This window comes from Gallus gallus, chromosome 4 (genome assembly GCF_016699485.2).
Source record: "Gallus gallus isolate bGalGal1 chromosome 4, bGalGal1.mat.broiler.GRCg7b, whole genome shotgun sequence".
NCBI lineage: Eukaryota > Metazoa > Chordata > Aves > Galliformes > Phasianidae > Gallus > Gallus gallus.
The window spans coordinates 61,518,450-61,529,418 of NC_052535.1; the positions used below are offsets into that span (position 1 = coordinate 61,518,450).

At 36.0% G+C, this 10,969-nt stretch overlaps 1 long non-coding RNA gene across 1 annotated transcript; it reads right to left on the bottom strand.

Moving 5' to 3' along the window:
• Nucleotides 1-250: 250 nt before the first annotated feature.
• Nucleotides 251-5,427, bottom strand: LOC124417938. The gene is made up of 2 exons (XR_006939225.1): nt 5,365-5,427; nt 251-505 (listed from the first exon to the last, which is right to left on the bottom strand). It is a non-coding gene; the product is annotated as an uncharacterized LOC124417938 (long non-coding RNA).
• Between the last annotated feature and the right edge of the window lie 5,542 nt (nt 5,428-10,969).

Below are 10,969 nucleotides of genomic sequence, written 5' to 3' on the forward strand. Positions count from 1 at the left end.
TTCCTTTACCTCAGGCTCCAGATGTGGGAGGCAGCACTGTGATGTGAGTTCAAAGCAGCAGCCCACAGAATGGGCTCTTCCAGGATTCTCTGTGGGGAGGCCTGGCTGGCAGATCTCCTTTGCAGTGCAGTACAGTGGCATCTCTACCACATGCTGTCTCAGTGTGCCAGGTGCACCTGGCGGGCAGATTGTGAGCCCTACCAACAAGCTGTATCTGGTTGAGGAGGCTGTGGAAAGCTGGGAAGATCAAAGGATGTGAGGTGTGGCCTCAACTCCTGGCTTTCAGCCTTTCCTGCTGCAGCTGCTTGCTGCCAGAAGGCAAACCAATCTGTGCAGATTAGCAGTGTGTTTGGTCTTAGGAAACAAGGAGACTCTCTGTGCTTAGTATCCTGTTCATGCAAGGGGCAAAAGTCTAGACGTAGTAGGACGAGGCAATATCAAGGTGTGGGCTGTGGTCAGGAAGATGATCCTCTCATGGGAAGACTTCAGAGCCTGCAGCTTTTCCCTGCATGGAGAGGTTGGAAGAACAGAGCACAGTGGCTGAAGAAGTCCATATTTGGACATTTAGCCAATACAGATACTAGAGATAGGAAACATTCAAAAGAGGTTTAGAAATCTGAGCCAAAGGCCTGATCTCTACTTCAAGGATGTTTTACAGTATCACATGGAACATCTATATTACTCTTGCTGTTTCTCTGCCAGAGCATTTTGCTTTACATTTTTTAGACTAAGTTTTCAGTAAACATGAGATACTCTTGTGTTAAAGGTAAGGTAAATCTCAGAAAAAATTATCTCTTTTAGGTAAGAAAGTTCAATATTTCTTGGCAACATCAAAAGAAATGTATTTTGCAATCTGTTGACACTCTAGTTCCTCCAAAATGAATTTTGAAAAACACAATAAATAGAGTAGTGGAACTTTTAAAACATGAAACTAGATTCCTTTTTAGCAAAAAAGATTACTGTGATTGAATTTTTTCTGTTTCTTTCCTTTCCAAGATGTCCAAATTTTGCAAATCTGTTCACATCACTTCATATGCAAGAGCAAATATTTCAAAGAAGAATGAACTTTTGAACAAGGAGTAACAAAGAGAACACTGAAGCGTGAAAAAAAAAAAAAAATTAAACATTGAAGAAATTTCCATGAAAAATAACCTCAAATGTATGTACATGGAGAGGCATGTCTGCTGGATGGGAAAAGTGAAAGCAATTAAAAAAAATAAAGCAACCGAAGCTAACAATCTTTTCATATAACTTTCAAAAGCTCAAAAACACCCCAGCTCTTGTTAGCAGATAAATATACACACAAGTTTTGTAGAGTGTTCAGAAGGCTCATTTGTCATGATGAAAACCATAGACCCTATTTGACCTTTTCTGAGAGAATCTAATTTCCTATTCTCAATCTCTCTCTTCCTTTTTCCTTTTCTTTTATTTTTTAAAATATTTTTATTTTATTTTATTTTTTAAATGCCATTACTTTGAAACTCTCCTGGTGCTTTGTGAGCAATAAAAAAGGCAAACTGTCTTTTCTGTAAGAAAAGCAGGAATATGTATTCACTTCCAGTTTGATAATTGTTACATTCGTAGGCAAATACAGTCTCAGAAATTTCCATGAATGCACAGGACTAGCAGCACACAAAACAAGCCTTAGACTTTTAATTTCATATTTTATCCCTTTTCCCTGAGGAGAAACAATAGATCCATTCTCAGAATCAGCACAAAGCTAAAATGAACTCTGACTTTGATAAGAATAATAATGAATTTTTGCTTAATTAATTAACCAGAACAATAGATAAATAGTTTGACTACTGATCTTGTCATTTGATATTATCACAGATAACCCTAAACTATTTACAAATTAATATTTACGTTAGGTACCAATTCTATTGTTAATAAACTTTCAGTCTTTCAACATGAAAAAGTAGACAGACCTAAAGTCAACCATATTCACTCTTTTTCAAGCAGCATTTGAAAATGCTTTCTGTGATGTGAGCCACTAAGTATAAGTTTCCTTTCTGCAGAAAACATGATTTTCCCAAGTTAGTTTTCTAAAGGAGATAGGATAAACGGTTCAATTCCTGGCATCACACATTTCTCAGATAGGTAACTCCAACATCACTACCTTACTCTCTTTCCATCTAACAGCCTCTCTAGCTGTCTTGCTCCATGTTCTAACAGAATTCTAGACTAATCACTTGCCCTTTTCATCAGGCACCCTATCACTGACTCCTGTGTTACTGGAGTCTGACCAGCTTTTTGGCATTTCAATTTTCCTATCTTGAAATACATAAATTTTCCATTTTATTCCCCTGAAATAAATGCTATAAAAAGTTTTACATCCTGTGAAATTTTCTACATTTTCAAACACTACATTTCTGCAAACACCAATCACAACCAAAAAGAGGAAATAAAAAGTTTTCTGTAGTGTTCGTAGTTCTTCTAGAGTTCTAGTAAATATGCTGCTGTCACCTTAGCAACTCTATTTTCTCTCTTTTTCATATTGGAATGTCAATATATGGGAAGTGGTAAACTATCTGCCAACTCTGCTTGAAATGAATCTTCAAAAATCCAACGCAAAAGCAACTTAGTACTGTATCCAGGAAAATGTCTGAAAAAAAAATCTTGTTCTAATGTTTTTCAGCTGATATTTCAGGTAATCTTTGGAGCCTGAATACTGTACGCCTGAAGGGATTTTCTACAGCATGGATTCATTTGGACCCAGATTCAGAAAAGCATTTAAGGATGCAGGCAAGTATGTATGTAACTGATAGTATCTAAAGAGTTTTAAATGTGAGTGTGTTAAGAATTTTTTTTTTTAATAAATTGCATTGTAATTATTTGGAAGGGATTTTATGGTTAGTACTGTAAGGATATTAGAGAGTTCTGTCAGTCATTTTCAAACTTGCTTCTGAATCCTTAATTATCTGCAATGTCAAATTGCTTTGTCAAAAACTCTAGACTTCACCAAGTCAAAAGAATCTATGCTTACATCTGTACTGTGTCAAAGAATCAGACTAGTAATTTAATATTGCAAAGACTCTGAACAACCGTTGCTACCCACCCTGGCAATGCCTTGCACAAACAAGGCATTCTTTTTATTTTTATTATTATTTTTATTGTTATTTCTAAAAAAGGCTTCATTCTATAAGCAAGTTCCATGTCTTTATTTATTTATTTATGTATTTTTCAATCAGAATACTAGAAAAAAATAAAAAAAGGAAATAAAAATAAATAAGAAAACAACAATACTATTTTAGCATAGAGACACAACTACTTAACATCTGAGCAATCATTTGTGCAATTCTAATAAAATAAGATAAATCAGTACTTTCAAGCTAAGTGCAGTACAGACAGGTAAGGACATAAGGTCTGTAAGGATTTAGAGTTGTTGAAAAAGAAGAGGAAAAGAAAAGGAGCTAGATGAGACAAATACAACTAGTATCATTCATCAGTTGCTTGAGCAAACAAACAATATAAAATCTCTCATAGCTATATAATGTGTGATAATTCCAGACTGTATTGAAATATTCTATAATCCAAAGTAACACACACATATGCAATTAAAATTCAAAACATAATTTCTGTAATCCTACCAACTCACATTGTTTCCTAAATGAAGATCTCCAGTACTGTTATTCTTTTCTAAGTCAAGTACTTGTATTCTGTCAGGACCTACTTTTGGAAGTGAATCTCCATCATTATTGAATGATTGTTTGATAAATGCTTCCTTTCTGAGCACAATCTACTATTTTAACAATGTAAGACACAACTCAAATGACATGTTGCCATTAATTTTGTGGGACAAGTTATTTCTACTGAGTTTGAATTTTAGCTGCTACAGGGGACATTTTACGTTCTATTTTCTATTGTTTGGTACTTCTCAGTGTCAATGCTCCTGATAGAGTTGGCCTTTAATGTTTCAGGATATTTATATCTTTCTTCAAGAGACAGTAATTCTGAGAAGTATCCCTTATGTTAAAATTCAAACCACCTACTTTTGCTGCTTGGCCCTGATTTGATCAGAACTGAATATTTGTACCTTAAAGTGGCCGTGGAACAGTTTGTTGTTCCTTTAGCATTTACTGGTCTTTATATTAGAGAAAACACTAAAAGTACAGTTTATACTGTTAGTAGAAGGTGCACAGCTGTCAAATTTGTTAAATATATCATATCTGGGTGACTTGGCAGTATGGAAGGATGTAAAGGTTTGGATGTAGTTAAATATTTCATCTCTGCACAGGGGATCAGCATGGGAAAGCACAAACCGTCTTTGAAAATCTTAGGAGTGGCTGAAGTCTCAAATCAATCAGAAACAACAGTGAGACTTTCCAAGTGGAATCAAAGGAAATAGATGGGATAACTGTGAGAATCATTGAGAGTGAAAGAAAGTAGTTTTAAGTTTGGCATGATTAAGAAGTAAAAGTCAGAGAAGCGTCCATACCAATAAAATGGTCGAAATAATAAGTTATGAAAACAATCTTCACAGCAGCTTTCTGTGGAAACAGCAGAGCCCTGTTGTATATGGAAGAGTGCAAACAGGGTGAGAGAGACTGCATTATATCCTACCCTTTTGAATTAATCTAGTCTTAAGAACTGATTAATATGTCAACCCTAGAAGGATGACAATACTTTGCATTATTGCATTACAATTTAATAAATGCTAAGTGTGAGAAAGGCATTTCTGTGTTCCTGCTGTTGAAAGTTAATTTCTGCGCCTGTTGCTTCTTTCAGGTATCACTTAATAAGACATGAGCTTCTTGGCACAATACACATATAATTTATGAATGTGTGAAGTTGGAGAGCTCTTAACTACATTATCATACAGTGTTATTCAGAAAGGATTGTCATACAGAAAGTACATCTTTCAACTTCAGTTCATTCATTTTACCAGAAGTGAGTGATCAGGATTTAATTTTAATGGTGGTTTAACACAGAACATAATCCTACATACACAATTTACTTACTGCTATACTTTCTACCAGTGTCCCTAATTGGCTGAAAAATGAAGGTTAACTTATAATACAGAAAATAAAAACTTTCTCTATTTCTTTTGTAAGCAAAAAATATCAGCTTTACCCCCAGCATTTACTATTTTCCCTTCATGTAATGGAATCTGAAAAATTCCATGGATACACAGAGGGCAATTAATATGGATCTTACAAATTCAGAATACCTGACCTGTCTCTTTGGTTTTGTGTATCCTGTTAGTAGGACGAAGTTAGCAAGACATTTGGCTGCATGTGCTTAAGGTTAAATATCACATTTATCTGAAAAACTTTGCTACATTTTTCAGTAGTATTTTTAAGAGCTTCTTGTATTCTAAAAGTCTGTTTCTGTTAGGCACATTTACAAAACAGGGACACATACCTGTTAAGATATGTGTAGGTTTTTCTTAACTACAGAAGCCTGACTTCCTTCATTTGGGATCCTGCAAAAAATCTGAAAGTTATTAAAGAGTGAAGATGACTTGAAAGTAGAAAATAAAGGCCTGAAATATGATCCTAGATCTGATATTAATTTAGGTGTGCAAAATAAAAGTCTTACAGTTATGTACTGTGTATACCCTTTGGCTGATGATAAAGTATGGGTCTGCAATCATTTTTTGCATCTAGTTCATGTATCTGTAGACTTATGACTCAGTCTTATCATATATGGTGGGATTATTATTGTTAGTTTACATTTCAGGAAGCAGTAACAATCAGCTCTTAAACATTTTCATGTATATCCCCTTTTTTTTTTCATTTAAATGTTAATTATTCAAAAGAATCCATGGGACAACTTCCCTGGTGGCTTCACAGACTATCTTTCTGTGCAAATTATCTGTGATTGATGCTCATTTTCTAACTTTCATGGAAAAGGAAATGCTAAATTACTGCAGTACTGTGCTGATTTTTAATATCATATTTTCTTAGGTAATTTTCTTCAAGATTCCAGATGGAATTAGTATTTTCACTGTCTCATAATATTCTGTACGTGGCATTTAGCTTGAAAATATGCTTCATTCTTTCTCAGGAACTAATCTGTGCAACAGGTGATACCACAGACTGAACTTCTGAAAGCTTCATTACAGACATTCTCAAAGATATACTGTAGTCATATTAGAAAAAATGTGTCTCTCTTTCAAGTTTTCACTAACTTGTTTTAATTTTTCCACTTTATTTTTGCATGTGTGGTTTTGTTTCTTTTCCAGCTTTATGGTAGTGAATAATACACAGAAATAAATCTGTTTTGAAGGGAACCTACTATTCCTCAGAGACTGAAGATACTGGTTATTTAAATATGCAATTGTCAACTGTCAAAACTGTTTCATTCCATCCTCATTTATCAGAGGGGAACACTCTCCTTGGCCTTTCTCCTCCTATGTACTTGTAGAACCCTTTCTTGTTATTTTTCACATCCCTTGCCATGTTCGGCTCCATCTGTGCCTTGGCTTTCATGATCCCTGTATTCTTTCTAGGCTACACAACCCTGATTCCACTTCCTGTACATTTCCCTCTTTTTTCTCAGTTTAAGCTGCAGGCCCTTGCTCATCCATGCCGTTCATCCACATTCTCTTCTCGATTTCTGCTGGGGGATGGAGAGTTCTTGTGCTCTCAGAAGGGTGTCCTTAAAGAGCTGACAGTTCTGTTCTGTCCTATGCCCCTAAGGACGGTTTCCCAGGAGATCCCATCCAGCAGTTACTTGAGGAGCTGGAAGTCTGCTCTTCTGAAGTTCAGGGTGTTGACTCTACTTTTTGCCAGGCTTGCATTCCTCCAGATCACAAACTCTAGCCAAGAATGATCACTTCAGCCCAGACTGCCTCCAATCTTAACCTCTCTAGGTTACCTATGAACAGATACACGAAGCATAACACCAACTGTCTGGATAGTCAGCTAAGACCAATGATATACCTGCATTTTAGTCTGCTACTTGCTCTTAAAATCTTATTTTAAAGAATTATGAGACACTTTCACTGTCTTGTGATAGTAATTTCATGTAAATGGTGAAACTTTAAAACACCTTTGGAAAGTTGTTCACTAAAACAGCTTCAGTGGCTTTGTGACAAACTAAAAATAAGGCAGCCTTACAGTTAAACAATAATTACTATTTTTTCCAAACAAGTCTGTTAATAGAAAAGACTATATAAGTGAAGTACAAGGGAGATACATTAGGTCCAGGAAAAAGAATTGGAATTTGATGTTATTTGTAGATATCTTCTGAAAAATCTATGATGGGACTCTGAAGAAATTTGGAAGTGTTGAATCCCATGGATAAACAGAAAATAAAGAAGTGCAATTCAGGAAACTTGTTAACAAAGGACTCCAGTGGTATCAGACTGCAAATACTCCTATGCACCAGTGTTAACAATGTTAAGGCATCAAATAATACTTCTGAAGGTGTTCAAGTATTCTAGGTAATATGATCAACACACAGTAGGTGAATTATACTTACTTTATAAGATTGAAACGTACAAGTGTGAAAGCCTTAGGAAAAAATACGTTTGTTTTTCAGGAAAATATACAGCACTTGCTGTACCAAAGTCTTACATATGCTACTATCTTCAGTTTCTACAGGGACTGCATAGAAAAAAATGTGATTATGTTTAATCGCCATGCTTTGGCTCTTACTAATTCTTAATCTTGATAGTTCCTGACAGAAATTGAAATACTGGGAGAGGGAAATTGATTCCACTTCACCCAACTATAATACTTCTGGAAATAAAAAAAATAAATACTCTCTGCTATTAATCTCACTGGGTGAGAAAATGTAAGTGCAACAAGTTTTTTTTTTTTTTTTTTTGGTTGTATACTGTGATTTTTATTTTTTATTTTTATCCTATAAGTACAGTTCATTAAATCTTAATGGCTTCAGAAAATAAATGATTTTTTTCTTTGCATGAAGGATACTCAAAATATCAGAGCAGAAGTACAATTCCAAGTAATAGTTATTATTTCTTTCTTCTTTTCCTTTCCCTAATTTCCTGTACTTTTTTTTTCAGATTTCTGATCATATAATACTTCTCCCTTATATTCCTCCAGTGAAATTTAACTTCTCACCGTTAACTATCTTTCCTTCAAGAGTACAATGAATTGATCTATTCATACTTATGATTTTTTCCCCTCAATATCCAACTCACTAACACTTTTCCTTGTCACTTTCCTCTCTCCTTATTCTATTCATGGTTATTGGTCTATCTTTTATTCTTCTGAACAATTTTTTCTCACCTCCTACCACTTGCTCTGTCTGTCATTCATCATTCAACAAGAATATAAGAATGGCTGTAATAGATGATGCTAAAGATCCACTTAAGTTAGTGCTGAACAGAGGGCAGTTCACATATACAGTGTTGTTTCCCATAATACTCCCCCAAATTCAGTAGCTTTTAAGCTGAAAGTGTTGAGCTAGGGGTTACTCTCTGTAAACTAGAAGCTGCGTCCTTTTACAGAAAGACTTCAGCACTTATCAAAGATTGTCCAAAATAAAATGGGAAATGAAACTGGACTATAGCTCTGTGGAAAGAAATCCAGGGCTGTTTGCTGATGGCAAGACGAATATGAGTCACTTGTGTTCTGACAGCCAAAAGGGCCAACTGTACCTTGGGGTGCATCAAGCACAGCACTTCCAGGTGGGTGAGGGAGGGGGTTATCCCATTCTGCTCTTGCTGGTACAGTCCCATTTCAAGGACCACATACGATTCTCGGTGATACAATCTAAGAAGGAATATAGTGAAGGGTCTAGAGGACAAGATGTATGGGAAGAGGATGAAGTCCCTTGGCTTGTTCAGCCCAGAGAAGAAGATGCTGAGGGGAGGCCTCACGGCAGTCTATAGCTCCTCTCAAGGAAAACAAAGGGGAAGCTGTGATCTGCCCTCTGTGATGACAGTGACAGGACCTGAGGGAATGATTTGGAGTTGCATTGGGGAAGAAACAGGTCAGATGAGGAAGCTGTAGACTGCAATGAGGTCTCACCTCAGCTTCCTCTTCACTAGACTTCTTTTAGGTAGAATTCTTCAGTTTTGTATCATAGCAACAGTAAATAAACTTTGTAGTCTTAATAAAGCCAAAGCAACAGTTAGTTATACTTCTAGTGAACTATCAAATGGTGCTACTCAAATTATTTTTTTTGTGATCTCTACATGCTGGGAGTGAAACTAATGAATGAACTTCTGAAAGGCAAGCTGCACTGTGAACTTAACCTGTATGATATATATGAGAATTCCAACTCTGTGTTGTTACCTGGGAGCATTTCTCATTCACCACCAGGCAGGAGCAGGTATACAGAAATAACAACAGCTGGCACGAGTTCACATTCATGTTACTGTACCACAGCGTAAGTTGTTAGTCTTACCATTTCTAGACTGTATTAGAAAAATGTACCTGCACTCATAAAGATAATTGAACCAAGGCTATCTTTCGGTACTTTTGGTTTCATACTTGAGTGATACATGCCAAATTGCTGATGACTTATCTTTTAAAAAATAGAATATATTTTTACTCCTTGTCATCAAAACCTCTCAGATTCCAGACTCTCACCTCTTTTCCTCAGCATCTTTGTGAGACTACCTGGGAAAGACAGTCACTTACAATTAACAACCCAAGATGCTCTAGCTGCTGGTATAATGAGATGAGCTTTTCTCAACTTGGTAACTGTAGATGTTCATGAGTCTCAAATAATGTTATATATGGAAGTATGCCTGTGGACACATAAGCAAATAGACTTGCAGAGTCACAGAACAACCCCATAGCACAGTGTTGTGTTGCTTGGAGTGAGGCCATTTTTCCTTTAACAGGATGGTGGTGAAAAACTTTGCTCTTGCATAAGTTGGTAGAGAACAGGAAACATCTCAGAGTTAGCTCTGCTGATGTGGAGATTGCTTTTTCACTGTTAAAGAGTGCCAAAGCTTGACAAAAACTGAGTGTTGGGGAGAGCTGTCTATTTACAGTCCTTGTCCAGGTGTATTTTGAGTTTCTGGCAAAATGTGTGGTTTCTGCATGTTTTCACCATTTACAGGAAAAGCAAAACTAATTCTGCTTGATACGAGATGGCAGTTCAAGAAGTTTACTTGCAGCATTTTTAAGTAGTTAAAATTAACACAATTTCTTACTGCAGAACAGTTCCTACCTTACAAGGATGGTTTGTGCCTCTAAGGCAACACAAACTGCATAGGTCTGTCAAAGAGAGCAGCAGAAGCAGCACTCAGTTTATTTGTTGAAGAACTGGGCATCCATCCAATAAATCTGAGGCAAACAAATTTATTTAGAAGTCCTTTCTGCTCAAAAGACATAAATGATTTAAGTGACAGAGCACCTTTTGTATCAAAAAGTTAAAATCACTAATAATGAGTTAATGTCAGAAGACTGTCTGTATAAACAGAAGTATTATTTTGACTTTCAAATGTACAACAACCTATAGAAATTTAAATCTGAGAAAACAAATGTCCTCAAACACATATTCTCCAATGCATTTGTTTCCATTTTTTTCAGTGTTATGTATTTTCAGTTCTTATTCCATTTCATTGCTGACAATATTTGTTAGATGTTACCTTTAAGAAAACAAAAAGTAACTGAAATGCTATTGATACTGAACAGTAGTTTGAATCTTAGACATTATTTGTATATTTTTAATCAGCCATTGTCCTTTAATATAGAAATAAGTCTAAGGGGAAGAAATGAGGAAGAAATTGCACACTATTTGTACCCTGCTGCAAAGTAATGGCCTATGCAGCTACATTAGTATTCATCTAAGCTGACAGAGCATTAATCAATAACAAAAAATAAATTTGATGTCCCTTGCCTTCTTTTTTTGTGCGCAGTAGTCTATTCTCGCCAAATGTGTCAATTTATAGTACAGGGTTACTATGTTGCTGGTGCCAGCAGTCTGCTTGTGGCAGGAGAATTGGAAGCACATCAGGGAGTGGATTTGAGCTGGAGGGCTGTGCCAGCCCAGCTCGGACCACTGCCACGCTCAAGCTGGTGACAAGTATTTTTAAATC